General features: G+C 39.5%; 1 protein-coding gene across 1 annotated transcript in view; it reads right to left on the bottom strand.

Moving 5' to 3' along the window:
- opcml (opioid binding protein/cell adhesion molecule-like) overlaps positions 1-18,831 on the bottom strand; it is a 159,739-nt gene that overhangs the window by 61,639 nt on the left and 79,269 nt on the right. The window lies entirely within an intron of this gene.

The following is an 18,831-nucleotide window of genomic DNA, read 5'->3' as shown; positions in this document are numbered from 1 at the left end:
GAGGGGGTTAAAATTTGGGGAGGTGACTACACAAAATACTGCATTTTAGCATCCAGTACCTTCAGTGCTAAACTACAATCTGTTTTCTCCAGTAAAGTGATTCCTTGACTGTACTGTAAATGAGAAAAATTTTCCGTAATCAGTGTAGGGAATTAGAGAAATTCCACAATTAGATTTCTCCTGGAGAACACTGATTTCTCTGCTGTATACAGGTAACCAGGTTTCTATTCAGCTTTTTACAAGCACACATGTGCATAACAAATACCTCAGACAGAGAACACAGCAGGATTAAAGCTGGATTAAAGAAGAGATCATTGCAGAGAGTAATACATCTTTGCAAAATACCAAAATAAAAAAATCCAGCTGAAACTGAAACTAACACAAAGTAGCCTGTATAAGTCTAAATACTGTATACTATATATATATATATAAAAACCTGGTCAAAATAACAAAAAAGAGGCAGTGTTTTCAGACCATAGAAAATGATGCAAAGAAAACAAGTTCATGTTGATTTTTAAACAACACAATACTAATGTTTTAACTAAGGAAGAGTTCAGAAATCAATATTTGGTGGAATAACCCTGATTTTCAATCACAGCTTTCATGCGTCTTGGCATGCTCTCCACCAGTCTTTCACACTGCTGTTGGGTGACTTTATGCCACTCCTGGCGCAAAAATTCAAGCAGCTCAGCTTTGTTTGATGGCTTGAGACCATCCATCTTCCTATTGATCACATTCCAGAGGTTTTCAATGGGGTTCAGGTCTAGAGATTGGGCTGGCCATGACAGGGTCTTGATCTGGTGGTCCTTCATCCACACCTTCATTGACATAACTGTGTGACATGGAGCATTGTCTTGCTGGAAAAACTAATCCTCAGAGTTGGGGAACATTGTCAGAGCAGAAGGAAGCAAGTTTTCTTCCAGGATAACCTTGTACGTGGCTTGATTCATGCATCCTTCGCAAGTACGCATCTGCCTGATTCCAGCCCTGCTGAAGCACCCCCAGATCATCACTGATCCTCCACCAAATTTCATAGTGGGTGCGAGACACTGTGGCTTGTAGGCCCCTCCAGGTCTCCGTCTAACCATTAGATGACCAGGTGTTGGGCAAAGCTGAAAATTGGGCTCATCAATGAAGATGACCTTACTCCAGTACTCTATGGTCCAATCCTTATGGTCTTTTGCAAACCTCAGCTTGGCTCTTCTTTGCTTTTCATTGATGAAGGGCTTTTTTTCTAGCTTTACACGACTTGAGCCCTGCCCCTAGGAGCCTGTTTCGAACTGTTCTCACCATACAATTCACCCCAGCTGCCATTTGCCATTCTTTTTGTAGGTCATCCTACGGTTGCTGAGTGAATTTCGAATGAGTTGACGGTCATCCCGGTCAGTGGAGTTGTTTTTGCCTTCTGCCGGTCTGTAGCTTTGTTGTCCCCAATGTTTGCTGCTGCTTGACCTTGTTCTTATGAACCGCCGTCTTATGAATTTTAAGGATGGAAGCAACCTGACACTCACTGTGTCCCTCTGCCAGTAAAGCCCGAATTGAACCCTTCTTTTACTCACTCAAAACTTTTCTTTTCAACTTTTGGCATGGTCAATAGTAATTTTTTGATTCCAATTACTTTTGAGGAACTACTAGCACTGTTTTTGCCAAAGTAGCTGGTCCTATTGCAAGAGCAAACAGCAGTGTTTTTTATACTTTTCCCTTGTTAAATAAGATTTGGTTCAAGTTATCATCTCTCAGTACCTAATTAAGTAGAATGAGGTTTGCTTGTGTTAGAAGTCAACAGACACTGGAATGGAATGGCTGTCATACATGTAGAGATGCTGAGTTCAGTGGTTTTGTTAATTTTTTCCAGAGCTGTATATATATATATACACATAAATATATATATATATATATATATATATATATATATATATATATATATATATACATATATATATACATACATATACATATATATATATACATATACATATATATACATATACATATACATACATACACATACACACACTCAAAGCATGAATCAGACAAAACGCAGTATAAATGTTCTTTAATCTTTTACTGAAGCAACGGTTGGTACACAGGCAGGCAGTCTCGAACTGCTGAACAAAAACCAGAGGGCTAGGCAAAGGTAAGGTCCAAAGACAAACCAGCACAGAGGGAAGGGAGGACATATACTAAATACACTAGGAGAGGGGAGGTGCAACACATTAGGGCGGGGCAGCCATGTGTGTGCATAGTCACCCTAAATCAGGTTACTGCTCCAGGTGGAGGGATTGTAGGAAACAGACAAACAAACAAACAGGTCTCCAACTCCTGGTTTATCCTCTACATCTGTCCATTTGACTGGGGGGTGCCAACCTGAGGAGAGGCTGACAGTTGAGCTGATAAGGGAGCAGAATGCCTTCCAGACTCATGAGATGAATTGAGGACCCTGATCAGACACCAGATCCCTGGGGAATCTATGCAAGCAGAATACACAAGACAACCTCGCCTCGGCTGTCTCCTTGGTCGAGGGCAACTTAGGCAATGGGAGAAAATGCACTATTTTGGAAAACCTTACCACCACCAGCAGCATGGTGGAAAGCATCCAGCAGTGAAGGAGTGTTCGTACCGCTGTTGGCAACCAGAGTGCGGAACTCGATGGTGTAGTCAGCTACCCATCGCCTGCCTTGACGGAGGCCTATTAAGGCCTGTGCTGCTCCAGAATGACAGTGGCATGGTCATATATCTTGTAAACGGTACTGTTAAACTGATACAGACAGTGGCAGATGGGGGAAATGTGTGCCCACTCTGACATGGCCCAGGCCTTTGCCTGACCTGTGAGGTGTATAATAATGTAAGCTACCATGGCTCCTTCTGTGGGAAAGGCTGTGGCCTGTATCTCAAAGTGAAGCCCACATTGCACCAGGAAGGACTGGCAGTTGTCCGCATCGCTGCAAAACCGCTCCGGCCTGGATAGGTGAGGCACCGCTGGAGACTAGATCACTGTAGTGGGAGCTGGAGCTGACTCCACCATGGGAGCAGGAGTCATCTAGTCAAGCCAGGAGCTTTTGCATTTGGTCATTTATGTGACTCACTTGATTGCTGATGGACGACTAGAAGCCATTGTGGCGTACGTTGAACTCTCTTATTCCCTGGAAAATGGAGGTAAGTTGCTCTTCATGTTGGTTAAGCTGCCTTCCTTGAGAGCAGATGGCAGCTTGTAATTGACCAGAGTTGGCTGAGTCCATCTTGGCCAGTTCGTACTGTAACGTAATACCACTAGGCAGGTAATCAAAGGCATGACTCAGACAAAGGGGGGTGTAAAAGTTCTCAAAATCTTTTACAGAAGCAATGGTTGGTACAGAGGCAGGCAGTCAGGAACTGGCGAATATAAACCAGAGGGCTCGGCAAAGGCGATGTCCAAAAAAACAGAAACTAAGTCTCATGGTGAGAGCAAAAACTAGGAAGAATGTTGGAATGCTTATTACTGCAAACGAATACGAACTGGCATAGAGGGACGGGAGCACAGAGACTAAATACACTAGGAGAGGGGAGACAATGAGACACAGGTGCAATACATTAGGGTGGGGCCATCGAACCATCGAAATGGTGGGAAACACATGAGGGCAGGAAGTGAGGATCTGAAATGAGAGGAGAAGAGGTTGAAGTAAAAATAAAACAGGAAATGTTAGTACTAATGAGATAACAAAAAAAAAAACATGTCCTAGGCAGCTGATTTGGACATGACAGTCACAAACATTAGCAACCTCTGCATCCGTCTTCATGCCTTTCAACTCTACAAGGTTTCTCCAACCTGGCCTAACCAATGGTATCTTCACCCTTGACTGATCATAGCACTTCTTTTTCAGTTTTTGTTCTGACTTTCTCCTCTCTGGCTGTTCTTGCTGCCATCTCTCCATCTTGTCAGTGTGATTATGTTGTGGAGTCCAGCGTGTTGCATGTGCCAGATTTACAGTTTCTCACTGCCACTCACCCTTTCCCTTTACCTATGCATTAGCAAGAACACATCCTGTTGCTGACTGGCTAGAATAGTGTTTTGTCGCTCGGTCCAAGCCACTTTGTTTGTTTCCCAATTACAGAGCCAGGGCTGTGTAGGAACACCATTTTTTTTCATCACACACACAGAACGGACAGCTACAAGACCATGAGGAGATATTCGCTGAATTTGACAAAAACTGTACCAGGTTAGAATCACATCCAGCACATAAGGTTTATTGAATTACTCAGCAGACAAGGCTAAATAAATATGCTATACAAGTGATTCTGTTTCTTAGATGGAAACAGCCAAAATCAGAAAATGTCAGTCTAGCTGAGACAGCAGCCCCAGGCGGGACACACAGCCTCTAGTCTCTCCTTTGATCTGTGTCAGCACAGATCAAGACAATGGGGTGGATTTGCCAACAAAGAGTGATGATTACTGGATACCCTTTTGCATTGAACAATGTGTGTCTATTGTCATGGCAAGTCTGTGCTTGCACATACTGTACTCCTTGTAGAGCCAGTGAGCAGATCTGGAAGTGGACAACCGATTTTTTTGTCTCAAATATCGTATCCAAAGTACATGCATACTGCCATGTAACCAGCATCATTAGCATATTCTTGTGAAACTAATGTGAAATGAAAACAGCGCAGCCTAGGCCAAATAGTCATTGAGCTCCGTAGGTGAGAAATTGCAAGTGAAATCCCCAACAGCCTCAGGAAAGAACAAGCACTTTTAAATGTGTTACACAAGCAAAGCTTATAGGGCTTACTGTCCAATTTCAGTTATCCTAATGTTGTGGAATATTTCAAATGCCTCATTACTTGCATTTTGCGGGAAAAGGAGAGCCTCCCTCTACTCTATAATGAGCCTGAAGCTTATTAGACCAGTGTGCATTGAATTGAAAGGACCAATGCTTTCTCTTTTCTCCTTCTCTTAATGACAGAGACAGGCTTGGGCTCTAATCGGAAAAACACAGAGCCACATCATTACACTTGATGAAACTAAAGAGGATAATCCTGTTGTCCATTTAGGGTATTTTATAACCGAATTGAATTACACTTGCTTTCTAAAATATTATGGTGCACTAGCATTGAGGATGTGCCATATGTTTCTTTCAAACTTATATCTTCTGGACATGGGGCAAATGTGCGAATCATCAGCGATGCAGAGGCTCCCCATGGTCTAGACCAATGTTGGCTATGTGTGACAGTACAGCTGGGAAGGCTAAACAGATAAGTCTCCGCCCACTGCCTCCTTCATTGTAACTTACAGCGGAGGCCATATACAGACTTAGTTTTACCAGAAAAGTCTAGGTGTAGCATACACCTATACTTGGCACCTTTGAAAAAATTAAGGGTCTATAGGCTAGGGAGTTCTTAGCAGTGAAAGCTGTTCACCTACTGTTTTCACTACTCCCTCCTTTGGGACCTCAAAGAGTGCATTTTGAGTGTATGTTTGTGTGTGTATAAGGCAAAGTTTTTCTTGGTCCAGGGATGTCACATGACCTGCCACAACTGTGGCCACTCTGGGAACACCCATTACTGTTCATGGGAGCTTTGTAAAGAGATGTCTCGATCTAGCTTCAAGGCGCCCATTGTACTGGCGTATGTATAATGCACTCATTCAATGGGATTTCTTTCATCTTACTGATACAGGTCAATTTTCTGTAGTGAAACTGTGGACAATGGAAAGTCAAAATGAGGTTCTAAAGTTAAAAAAATCTTAAATAATGTGGGTTATCACAATTATGGCACAACCAAGGAAATACCAATCCAGAATATATTAGATTTCAGATTAATCTAAAACTCTGAGTATAATAAGGTTTATGATAAACCCCAGTATAATAACTAAAGGCTGTTTAAAACTGACTTCTTTTTTTGTACAGAACCAATTTGTCTACATTTATGTTTGGTAGTCATATAATCTGCCAGTTTGTCATTTAGATATTTGTGTGACTATGTTCCAAGACTGTTTACTGAATATTTAACAGTGATTAAGGTGACAAGTATAATTATATATTAGTTTATCTTAGTTCTTACGATGAGAGAAACAGTAAGCCTGTAAGCAGGCCTACAGGCCAATTTGACAGTGTAGCCGAACTTACCCAAAAGCAGCCGTCATTTAGCTGCTCACCCTTTACAGTTTATGACTTTGTAGACTTTTTCTGCAGATGAGAGTATGAGATTAGATTCAAAGTTAGTTCCTCATCTCAAGCTTCTTCTGAAGAGCCAGTTGATCATTATTTTGAATTCCAGATAGTCTTTGTTTAAGAAATTTTGAATCACTGTCTAAGCTGATGTTGGTTTCTAAACATGCTATCCGCTTCCCCAACCCTCTACCAGCTAAACTTTTCAAAGATCTTTGGCCAGTTTTGGAGCCTGCTTAAGAAACCACACCTTGATCCCGGGTCTCTTTATAATTATCGATTATTCTCTAGCCTTCCATTCCTTTCAAAAGTACTGGAATGACTTGTTTCTCAGCAGCTTTCAGCCCACATATCTAGCAGTAATCTTTTTGAACCTTTTCTAATCTTGCTGCTCCTTAATTCAGATAAAACTGAGATGCTCGTCATTGGCCCAGCCCAACATAGACACCAGTTCGATCAAGCAGTCTAACAGTAACTCTGAATAACTGTTTGATTTCTGACCAGAAAACATCTAAAAACAATATTCTTTGGACCGATGAAACCAAGATGAACTTGTGCCAAAAATAATTTTAAGACAAAAGTATGGAGAAGGAAAGGAACGGCTCATGATCCAAACCAAATGCTGCAAATATGATAGGATGTTGCTTCACAGTGCAGATGGACATTGACCCAAAACATACTGTGAAAGCAGCCGAGGAGCTTCTCAAGGCAAAGGAATGGAATATTCTTCAATTGCAAAGTCAGTCATCTGACTGCACCCCAACTGAGCAGTGAAGAAACAAGTGAAGGCATAAAGACCCACAAACAAGCAGCAACTGAAGGCAGCTGCAGTAAAGGCCTGGAAAAGCATTTAAAGGAAGGAAACTCAACATTTGGTGATGTCCATGGGTTCCAGACTTCAGGCATTCACTGACTGCAAAAGGATTTTCATCTAAGTATTAAAAACAATTCTTATATTTCTAATGGTTATGTATATTTATATTGGTTTGTCCAGTTACTTTTGAGACATTTAAAATGGCAATATTAGTGTAATTTGTTCCATTGATGTCTGTCCTACAGCTAATAGCACATAAAAATGATTGCTTTACAGTGATATACTGTACATTCAAAATATTTCCATTTGTAAAACACAGTAGAAACACAAGGCAGAACCTAGCACCAAAACCTTACGTGTTCTTAAAAGTTCAGGTTATAGAAAACTCCAGGTTAAAGGTTGTTAAGTTCCCACAGTGGGAAATGCAAAAACATACTGAAGACATGTTTCTCACCAAAAGTGAAACAGCATGTATGTATGCACAGTGTTCTTACCTGTTATAGACAGGTAAGACTGTTTTCTACTGTAATAATCAACCAGAACTGGACTTACCCACTGGTCTATTACTGGGAATTCCCTAGGGGAAATTTGGTGGAGCTTGTGAGACAACCCACTGGAAAATATTCCAAGTATTTAAGCTTTACAGAGATGTCCACAAAGGATGCATCCCTGGTGTGTCTCAGTGCTGTGCATGCAAAGCTGCCCTCAGACTGGTACACTGTCACCACTTCTAATCAGTCCACCCTGTAATGGCATTTCTCGTGAAAGTAGTGGTTGAGTCCACTAAGCCTGATGACACACTTTTCCCTGGAGCTAAAGCGTCAAAAGATTCTGAGCCCAACAAAGTATCTGAGTGTACCTTTCATCAAAGTGATTCTTTCTTGTAAGCTGCTGGAACCAAGACACACATCTCTGTCACTGTTACTGCTGGGGCTGTATGCCTTGAGTCTTCTCTTCCCTCAGTGGGATTTCATAAAACTACCATGTGTTAAACATGACCCCAAGGAACATACTGAACTTTAGCATAGAGTTTGAAATGGACACAATCAATATATGGTATACCAATATGAGTAACGTGTGCATTATTTGCATTTTATATATATATGTGTATATACCGTATACATACACAATTCAGCCACATCACATACTATTGAATATATAAACTTAGTCAGAAATGTTTGAACAGAAGATGAGAGGAGAAGAGACAAGAGACAAGCATTTCCAAGAAGAATTAATTCAATAATGAGCACATTGTTTATGTATAGATGCAACACTTAAACCAAGCAAATCATCAGTGGCTTATTTCCTATAACATCATTTTTTTTATTTCATTTGATGTGGCAACTATGAAGAAGATTAACTGTGAGATAAGTTTGTGTGAAAAATGCATTCAATAAATTCCATGGATTAAAGTTATGACTGAAGAAATCTGTATTTTTATTTCATCACCATTTAAGTACTGAAGTGCTTCTGGTGATGTTGCTGTAGTATCATATGTAGTCAAGTCATGCATATGCTTTTAGAAATAAATACACAGACTGATATAGTTGCCTTATATCTCTTTGTACATCAGATATTGTGGAACATTCTGGATAGATTCAGCAGAGTGAAATTTATGTTGTTAAAACATAGTGTTTTCTGTAAATTAACCGGGATAAATTTTAACTCAAAACTCATCAAATTCAGCCACAGAAGGAGGGAGCTTTCTGTCAGTGTTCTTGTCTTATTACTGGTAAGTAAAAAAAATAAGTGTGTTCTGATTATTAATTTTTCATTTGGATGCAAATTTTCATCTTTACCGTGATGTTATTTAACACCAGTATCTACTGTTTAGGTAGGTATAGGTCAGACAGTGACCTTTATCAACACCAGGTTGCGTAACTGCCACTTATGTTCTTTTTACAGAGGAATGAAAACATGAGTAGCTACTAACTATCCTGTATTAGCACACAGTGCATATACAGTAAAAGCTTGCTTATTGCATGAGTGATGTCAAGCTCCTGGGGAGGTTACTGAAACTGAAATCCAGCCACCTAATATTTACCTTCATTGGAGATGGAGCTGGTTGAATAAAGGCTTTTTATCCACTTCAGGATCATAATTAACAGCTACACACAGGGGTTAGTGGAACTAAGTTACCAAGGCCCCACAAAGCAGGGTCATGTAGGTGCAGCAGCATAAAATGCAAAACGGCTGGGTGATGACGAACATAGATCAGAGGGTGTGGTGATTAAGAAATACACTGTCAGCCAGTCACATCACTGGTCTCATAACTCTGAAACAGCTGAGATAATGACAACAGCTCAATAAATGAAGAATTGGTTTCTCCAGGAAATAATATTGATGTCTGACAGATTGTGGTCTGGTTTAATACAGAAGAAGTTCACAGTGACTTCAGACACATGTTTATTCACATTTAGTCAAGACAATCTTTCTCTGACCGTAACCAAAGTGCTTTTGTTGCCTAAACCACAGACGGGGCTCCGGGTGCGAACCCTGGTTTCTGGTGTGTTTTGTATGCCCACCGTCTACCCCAACCACCTCCTGGTGACTCTGTTGCTGTTAATAACTGTAGCGCTTCATTCATTAAAAAATTGTAGTCAGAAATTACATTGCTGCAACAACGCAACTAGGAAAGCAGTTTAGTATGACCATAATGTTCAAGAGACAGGGTTATTCTGAGTCAACATTCCTCAGCGTAAAAACGAATACCCATTTTCCACCGAAATAACACCAACTTGCTCAAAATTCTCAAAATACCAAACGTAGCTGGTCAAAGTGAATTTCAAGATCAGGTGCACGCAATGAAAATATGGCATTGTAAATATGTGAAGGAAAAGTTGGTTTATCATTTATTCCCTTTAGGTGAAGCTCCTTTAGAAGTTTCAAGGTCTCTCTGAGGGGCCTTAGACAGATGTTTTATGAGTCCAGGGGGGCCTACATATGGACCAGCCTGTAGCCTTATCATAAACTGAAACAAGCTAAGCTATGCTTGCCTCAATTTTAATGTATGGCCTGTGCATGGACAGCGCATGAGCATCATATAAGCTTGTATCCTATTGGATGATGTGTTTGAGTAGAAGTAAAGATAATGAATTGGAACTAATTTCTCTGTCTTTAGAAACACTATAAAAGATGATTGTAATTCTCTTTCTGTTGAGAGACTCTCCATTGACTTCTTGTGATAAGGTTTGTTTCCAAAAGTTTAATAACTCAGACTGAGTTATTGTTTAACATGACTGCTGTATTAAAACCAGTCAATCAGTTTGAGGGTGGTAGCAAGGTGATATCCTGAGTTTTCAGTTTTAATACCTGTGCTACCTGTTTGGGCCTTTAGGTTTATAAAGTTTTATTATGCTACTTATGTGTTGTAAGAGATTGGCCTAGCACTTGATGGAAACTAATTCACCTTAATTCTGCATAGAAAAGATGAATCAGTGAGGTCTAATTTGATTTATACAGTAAATATTTCTCACTACAGAAGCCAGAGTAAGATGACTTTCAACCTTTGTATTTTGCTCAGGGTATAATGAAGACCTGAAAAACCCTGAGAGAAATAATTTTCTCAGACCTTATAGTGAAGCTTCACTCAGTGATCACAGTTAGTTGACAAAAGAGGGCTGAGATAGGATGATTTCAGATTGTGGGCTTTCTTAAATTAATTTAAAACACTAACTGATAACCCTAATAACCACTACAAAAGCACTGGTTTAGAGTTACAGATTTAGTTTTTTGTACAGATGTGACAATGGATGTATTAAAAGGTGAAGTGGCCCATGGAGACTGCATATGTACAGGGCCCAGATTTTTGTGCCATGCTACTGGCTGATCATGACTGTACATGTATAGGAACTGAATTAGAACCACAGACAAAAAAATTCTTGTGTGAATTTTATGTGAATGTATTTTCCCCTGCGCCCACTTATCTTATACACAGCAGTGTACTTTCAGTATGTACAGTACATGTATCCATATTTGATTTTAAAAAATGTGCAAAAAAGCTTAATTGCTTACCATCAAGTAAATCAATTTCTTTATGGGTAATCTGAAGCCTGTACCTAATTCATGCGTCTTTATGCAGCTCAAATTAAGCATCTAAAAATGGGAGCTGGCGTTGACATGAATCGAGAATTTGTTGATGCGCAGCTGGAGTGATGCTTATATGACTCTGTGTTAAGACCAATGTCAGACACGTCCCGCCAGGCACGTTATTGATTCTATACTGTAATATTTAGTTAAAAAAAGAGAAAAATCTTTATTATGGTAAGGGCTTAGTTTTCCGATTAAATCTATGGGCTACATCTGGGTGAGACTAATGTGCTTTAAATTTTCAATACATCTAGAGTGGACTTCCTTGTGCACAGTGTCACTCCCCTATGCACCTGTGTTTAATTTGATGAGTGAAGAAAAGAGATAAATTAATATACACTATTGCATATTTTCAGGATGGAAAATTGTGCTGCATTTCATGTGTTTACTTTAACAACCTAAACACATGAAAATATACAAATGATATTTGAGACTTACCCATTAACAGCCTTTCTAGTGCTAAGTCAGACCTTCTGAAAATATCCCAGCTAAGTGGAGAATTTTACAGGTCTGAATAATGACATCCCCATTTCTTATCTCATTTGTTAATGTTGTGAAGAAGAATAGCAAATAAAACAGAAATGCACATGACTTAACCCCCTTCTCGAGCATATACCAGATAACTTAATTAACTGAATTCATGACAATCTACTCAACAGTTACACAACACTTACAAAAATAAACCTTTAGTTAAGCAGGTCATGAATGGACAGTGACCCATTCTGAGAGCATCCAACACCAGTTGCTGTAAACACCACCTTGCCTTTGTTGCAAATAAATAACAGTCTAAGGTACACAAATGCTGCAAACAAGACCTAAGTAATAACCATTACTGTGTCCAGGGCCAAATTGCTTAAGAATTAATTATATCTGTCTCCCTTGATTGATATTGACTGAATGAGCAAGATCAAGATTGGCTCCATTGACAGTGTTTTCCCAGAGCAGCGAATGTGGGGGGGTGCTTCCTATATACAATGTAACCATGGTCTTAAAACTAAAGGTGTTGCTACTGTGGGTTATTTATTTAACGTATCCATAACTTCCTCATCATCACTTCTATCGATTATTTAATTTTCAGTTGTCTCTCAGTTTTTAATTCTGATTAATTACATCTGTCTGTCTGTCAGTCATTATTATTCATAAAAATGTCATTAACTCCTTTAAGACACACTAAAATGGCAGGTTTCATTTTCCGGGCGTTGGCATTAACTCTGCTGAATGAGCAAAGGACAAACAGTTAATTGAATTTCTGCTGTATTACGACTGAGAGGCAAAATTAGCCATATTGATAACTTGATAAGTGAGTTAATGATCAAACTTCTAACAGTAACATCAAAGTAATGCAACATTACTATTACTATTATTATTTATTTTATTTTTTTTGATTTCCCACTATACCTCATGCATTTATTGCAATACCTAGGCATGAATTCCTATGGAAATATATGTTTTCTTAGCAACCAGAAGGTCGATCCAAGTGCACCCAATGTTTTTGTTCTTATAGGTGCAGTGCACTATGTGCAAAAAGGTTAGATGAAGCGGAATACTGATTAAAGGAGTCATTATGTTCCTCTCAGTCACCCACATTATCTGATATATCTGTGTGTCTTTTCAAAAAGCTGTGCCAGCAGTGCGCGTGATAAAAAACGGCTCATCATGTGGACAGCGGAGACCAGTTTTCTGGGAGGTTCAGTTACAATGCACAATAATTCAGCACTACTAACCTGCAGCTGGACTTTTTATATCTGCACAGAATTGAGTCATAATATGTAATGAAGCATCTGTAGACTTCAACAATAAAAAATAAACTAAAACAAGACTTTAGTTTCTTGTATCTGTCTGTTTACATGCAGCAAAATTGCCTTTGATGCCAAAAATAAAAAAAAGGAAATGCACATTTCAGAGACAAGAAACTACCAACAGATATGGCATGCACTTTTCATGTGCTGTCACAAAACACAGCCCTAAATATCAGAATAAACAGGATGGACACACTGAGCACAACGGCTGCTTTAACAAGTGTCAATTTCCACCTTACAGTGCTATGGTTCAGACTTTACTCAGTCTACAAAGTTTCATTGTTTTTAGAGTAATTATTCTGTAATTAGTAAATTGTGGGGATTGACTTAATATCAAACAGTTTGTAGATTGGATATTTAATTATGAACGCACATCTAATATACTGTAGGCCTTACAATTTATGTGTGGCTACATTTCAAGTATATTTAGGCTCAACTGGTGCAGACTATGGGAGGTTGAACAAGAACAAACAAGAGGGAGGAAGAAACAGCCCAAAGTGTGGCTTCATTTCATGAAGCAATTAACGACAGTGCTTGTAATGCAGCGTTTCCCATACATAGGTTCTACTTGGGCAGCCCACCGAGTTACATAAAATCATTCAGTTTCATCCTGACCCCTTATTTCACTCTTTTCAATCTCAGTTTTGGACACACACCTGTCTGAGTTGCGTGCGCTGCAGTGTCTGAGTGGGGACTTGAGGCTTCTCTCTGCGCAGCCGCCTAGCTAATGCCTGAATCTGAGGCGGTCGGCAGATTTCTTCTTTGACTTAGAAAATCTAAATGAAAACAAATGCTGCAAAAATAGTCTCTCATTTCATCAATTTTAGATGATGGCAGACAGACTGTTGCTACTGTTGCTCTTATCTATTCCCATCCCTAATGACAATGTAAAAATATTATTGTAAATACAATAATATTTTTATAAAGCCTGGAACTGTCAGGGTTTAGACAAATAACCCAGGAGGAGCACATCCTGAAAAAAATAATTGTTGGGCCATGCTGTAGGCAGGGCTTCCAAACTGCGACCAAAATGGTCTCATATGCGACCATTTTTTGAGAGTGTGCGAGTTAAAATTTCACGTGGTTGCATTCGTGCGAGTGCATGATGATCATTAGGCTGTTTTGGTGCCCTTCCGGCACAGGTACTGCATTAGCCATTGTGATTGAAAGTAGTGCTTTTTCTTCTTCACTGGCTCAGTTGGTCATTCACTACCTGCACTCTCCTTGCCTGCACTTTCACACGCACCGATGATGATACGCGCCAAGCAATCCATTTAGCTGTTTCCATTTTCCCGAGATGAAGCGGTCTATAGCTGATTATTGTTAAAAAAAAAACAAAATGAGGAGCAAGTGGAGGAGGCTGGTGGAGAGGGAGAGCCAACAAGAGGTCCCGACACAGACACAACTGATGATGAGAGTGCAGGTGCAAGCAGGAGTGACCGACTGAGCCAGTGAAGAAGTACTACTTTCAACCGTGGTGGCTAATGCATAGCCCTTTTCAGCAGTTAGATTAAAATAATCGCTCAATGTAGGAGAACGAAATGGCCATCAAGTTCAACGCTGCCTATGGCATAGCGAAAGAGGAACTGTTCACAAAAAAAACAAACAAAACATGTGACCAAAATATGCTGGTGACCAGTGCTACCAGTGGAAACGTTAGTTTGGAGCCATGCATTTTGAGGCATGCATACCAGGAGGAGAGCCACAATGTCCCAGTTATCTTGGGTGCAGACTGGAACATTTTTGAAAGACAAATGTCCTAGAGTGTACAATATATTGCATAATGAAGCAAAATTAGTCTGAAGTTAATTTTTTATTTAGTCATTTTCTTCACAGGCATAATCTTTTCAGGGTCATTGTGAGCTTTGGTGATTCCCAACATGCACACAGAAGGCACAGCAACATCTTTTACGGGCTGCATCTCCATCACAAGGCTAATACAGACACATAATGCTCCATGAGGTACTAAACATCTCCACACTAGCTGACCTGCATGTGTTTAGACTGTGAAAGATCTGACACAAGAGTTTTCTGGTCTAAGGCATCGCTGCAAACCACTGAGCTACTCTGGCATTGCTGCTGGAAGTTCACTAAACATCAAATAGGTGGTCAACAAAAAGCTGTCTTGAATACTATCAATAGTTTCATACAGGCAAACCAAAGCTGGGATAAATCTACAACCAAAGGTCCAGGTCCTCCTCTAGTGACCTGCTCCGTTTCTCATCAAGAAAAGCATTATAGCCTGATGGATGAGTAGCACGGGGGGAACATAGGGAGAACACGGTGTGCTTGATGTGCTGAGAGTTTGAACCAGCATGCAGTGAAGAGAAGGGATCAGGTTCAGTTGTTACAGACCAGCTGAGGCACGAAAAGGCAATGGGCAAAAATAAAATGGAAACCAAAATTTAGATTGTCTGCTGCCTAAAGATGTTGATTTGTGCTGTTGACTTCTCAAGGGATTTCAACAGGTTATTTCTAAAAATAATTGTAACAATAGCAAGGTTTATTCTCTCACTGCTGTCATAGCAACAGCAAGCTAGAATACACTTCTAGCTAGGAAGATAGGTGTTTTGGCTTTTAAAATTTAATGTATTTAGCAGAATTTACTATTTACTGTATGTTGGAGCTTTTTATCTAATGACATCAATAACATTAAAACACCCAATTCAATACATGTATTCAAAATGACACTATGTAACATTTGCTGAACAGCAGCCAATGTGGTCAAAATATGGCAATTACAAAATAATGACAAATTACATTAGCCACCAAAAGCTACTGGTCATACTAGGCCACGTAAGGCTGCAGCGGCAAAGCCCCTCACTGTATTGATTTTTGAAAGGATACTTTCTATTGCTTAGGTTTTCAAGTTTTTATGTGTATGAGGAAGACTTCGTTATTTCTTCTTTCAAAAGTTCCAAAAAAGTTGCTTTAAGCCATTAACTACAGACACCAAAAGCAGAACTACTTCTTGTCCCAACACAAGTTGAAGTTATATTGAAGACTAGAGTAAGCTGTTGCTGTGGTGTTTCAGAGATAATCAATAAGAGGGAAACAGCAAAGCTCTATGGTCATTAAAGAAACAGATTTGAAGTTACTGAAGTAACTGCAGCGGTAGTGACAATGTAACAATGCACAATGTAACTATCAGTTGATGTTGATTCGGGGTCCAGATTCCTTCTCTGCTACTTCTAAGCCTTATCATAAATGCACTATGCATTGCAAAGCACTCCAAGATCTTATTATTTCTTATAGTGTGGCTTAACTGTAGTCAGTCCTTTCCCTGTGTTCAGTCACCATGGAAGCAGATGCCCTATATTCCTTAGGGTAACAGCTGACAAGGTCACTGAGCTGATTGATGTTAGCCTCCAGAGTCCTTCTCTGTGTTCAGGTTCAACACCAATCTCCATTTCTGAAGTGCTAGAGAGGAGAGTGCCTGTGGGGACGAAAGGATCCTCTAACATCCCCATGGACTACCTGATCTGTCTTGCCATAAAGGTGGCGGTATGTATTGTATTTGTTCACTTGTCAGTCCAGAGTGTGACATAAATCTGTGTCCCTTCCTACAAAATGCTCTCACAACACAAAACTCTCACAAAGTTTGACAAGTGGCAGCAATTGTATGTTATAACTGTTTGTTAACACTGTATTTATCATGTGTGCACGGACATACTGCATGTGTAATCGGGTCAGTGCAGCATTACATCACTGTTGGAACTAAAACTACTGCCAGCATGGGAAAAATACTGGGTCACGCCATTTCACTGCATGCCTGTCCCTCTACTCAATGGAACCGCAGGACCGCCTGCATAAATATCACAAAGTCTGCTTCACTACTGTCATAGAAACTATCATTATGGATTGCATTCATATACAGAAGCCATACAGAAATACAGCACAAATGGCAACATGAAAGAATTACTATACTCCTTACTACTATACTATTCTCTCCTCCATATAATGTCAGAAAACAAGTGTGTAACAAGAATTCATGGAGATCAGTGAACAAGTTTTCACATGCATTGCACAAGATCCACTCTTATATATCTTCAAATGAAAGCATCAATGTTTCTCCTGCCCAGGGACCCTCGATCTCAAACCCCATCTGAAGGAGATTTTAATCCAAAACATTAGACAGCTGAGAAACATATTTTACAGTTGCCTTTTCCATTTGTATTAAGCAACACCTAAAATAATCTCCCCAAACATCCATTCTATCTTTTTCCACTTTTTATTTTTATTTTTACTTTTTTTCACAAGTGGTGGTGAATGAATGTAAGACATATATATGTTATCTACAATGGCAAGAAAAAGAAAGTGAACTCTTTGGAATTATCTGCATTTTTGTATAAATTTGTCTTAAAATATGGTTAGATCTTCTGACCATATGAATAAACACAATCTATTTTAACTAATAACACACAGATCACTGTACTGTTCTTCTCTCTACTTAATCATCATTCAAACATTCACAGTGTAGGTTAGAAAAAGTATGTGAACCCCTCGGCTAATCACATCAAGAAAACATAACTGGAGTCAGGAGTTATGAAACCTGGAGTCCAATCAATGAAACAAGAAAGGAGGTGTGGGTTAGAGCTACTTTGATTTATAAAAAAACATTTAGGTTTGCTACTCACAGGAAGCATCTGCTGATGTGAACCATGCCTCACAAAAAAGAGATCTCAGAGGACTTAGACTTGGCTGATTAGAACTTTTGAATTGCATAAAGCTGGAAAGGGTGAAAAGAGTTTAGATATTCATCCGTCTACAAATGGAGATGATTCAGTTCTGTGGCTACAGGATACAGGATAATGTCAGCGTGGCTGACCACCAGCTGAAGCTCAGTAGAAGTTGGGTGACGCAGCAGAACAATGACCCTTAACACTGAAGTAAATCTACCACAGAAAGACTTCATTCAAAGAAAATTTTTTGGAGTGGCCCAGTCAGAACCCAGACCTTAACCTTAAGAATATGGCTGAGCTGAAGCAGTTCTTTAGGAACAATGGTCCAACATTCCTCCTGAACGCTGTGCAGGTCTGATCCTCAGCTACTGGAAACTCTTGTTTGAGGTTATTGCTGCCGAAGGAGGTTTGACCGATCCAAGGGTTCACTTCCTTTTTTTCCACCAGCATTAAGAGTGTTTAATGGGTGTGTTCACTAAAGACAAGAAAGATTATAATTGTTTTCTTGTTATTAGCTTAAGCACTTTGTGTTTATCAATACATGTGACTTAGATGAAGATTAGATCTCATTTTATGACCAGTTAATGTTAAAAAAAAGAAAAAGTTTTATGCTTCTACAAAGATTAAATACTATGCATATGACTACGATTTTAAAAATGTAATTAATTAATCAAATATATTAAGCCATAATGCAGAGGGGAGGATGAGGGAGTTGCAATATAAACTGTCAAGGCTGCACTCATGAAACATTCATAATTCATCGGCCTAAATGGGGGAAAAATAATGTCACATTACTGTGCTCACCTTGGCAGTACCGAGAACAGCAAACTCCCCCTGACTGAATAACCAGTTGGTACGTGTCAGTTATTGTCTGGCTGTCCAGGGATTCATGCTAATTCAAACTGCCAGCTTCAACAGAACAACCTCACGTTAGCTCAGTCAGCGCAGGCCAGGGAGCTGCATGTCAAAGAACTATGATATTATCCTACATAAAACCAGTAAGCTTTAAGTCTGTTGGGAAGAGATGGCTGTCACCTATTTTACGTCTAGATGAAAAATGCTATTGTTATGGAAAACAACCTTAACTTTGTGTTGCGTAATTTGTTATAATTAACCAACTATTGATTTTTAATTGCTTGAAATTTGAATCCCTAATTGACATGCCAGGGGCTAGCTTGTGGTTTACTACCCTCGTACCACTGACAAACACTGTCGCTCTGACAATCACACTGATTGTTAAAGCAGATGCATCCCTCCTTTGATGTGAACAACATAGAGCACCACCATTGTTTTGCTAGTGAATCAAA

The sequence above is a fragment of the Xiphias gladius genome, chromosome 17 (genome assembly GCF_016859285.1).
Source record: "Xiphias gladius isolate SHS-SW01 ecotype Sanya breed wild chromosome 17, ASM1685928v1, whole genome shotgun sequence".
Lineage (NCBI taxonomy): Eukaryota > Metazoa > Chordata > Actinopteri > Istiophoriformes > Xiphiidae > Xiphias > Xiphias gladius.
The sequence above is the reverse complement of the archived record's forward strand: the minus strand, read 5'-3'. Positions and strand labels throughout refer to the sequence as shown.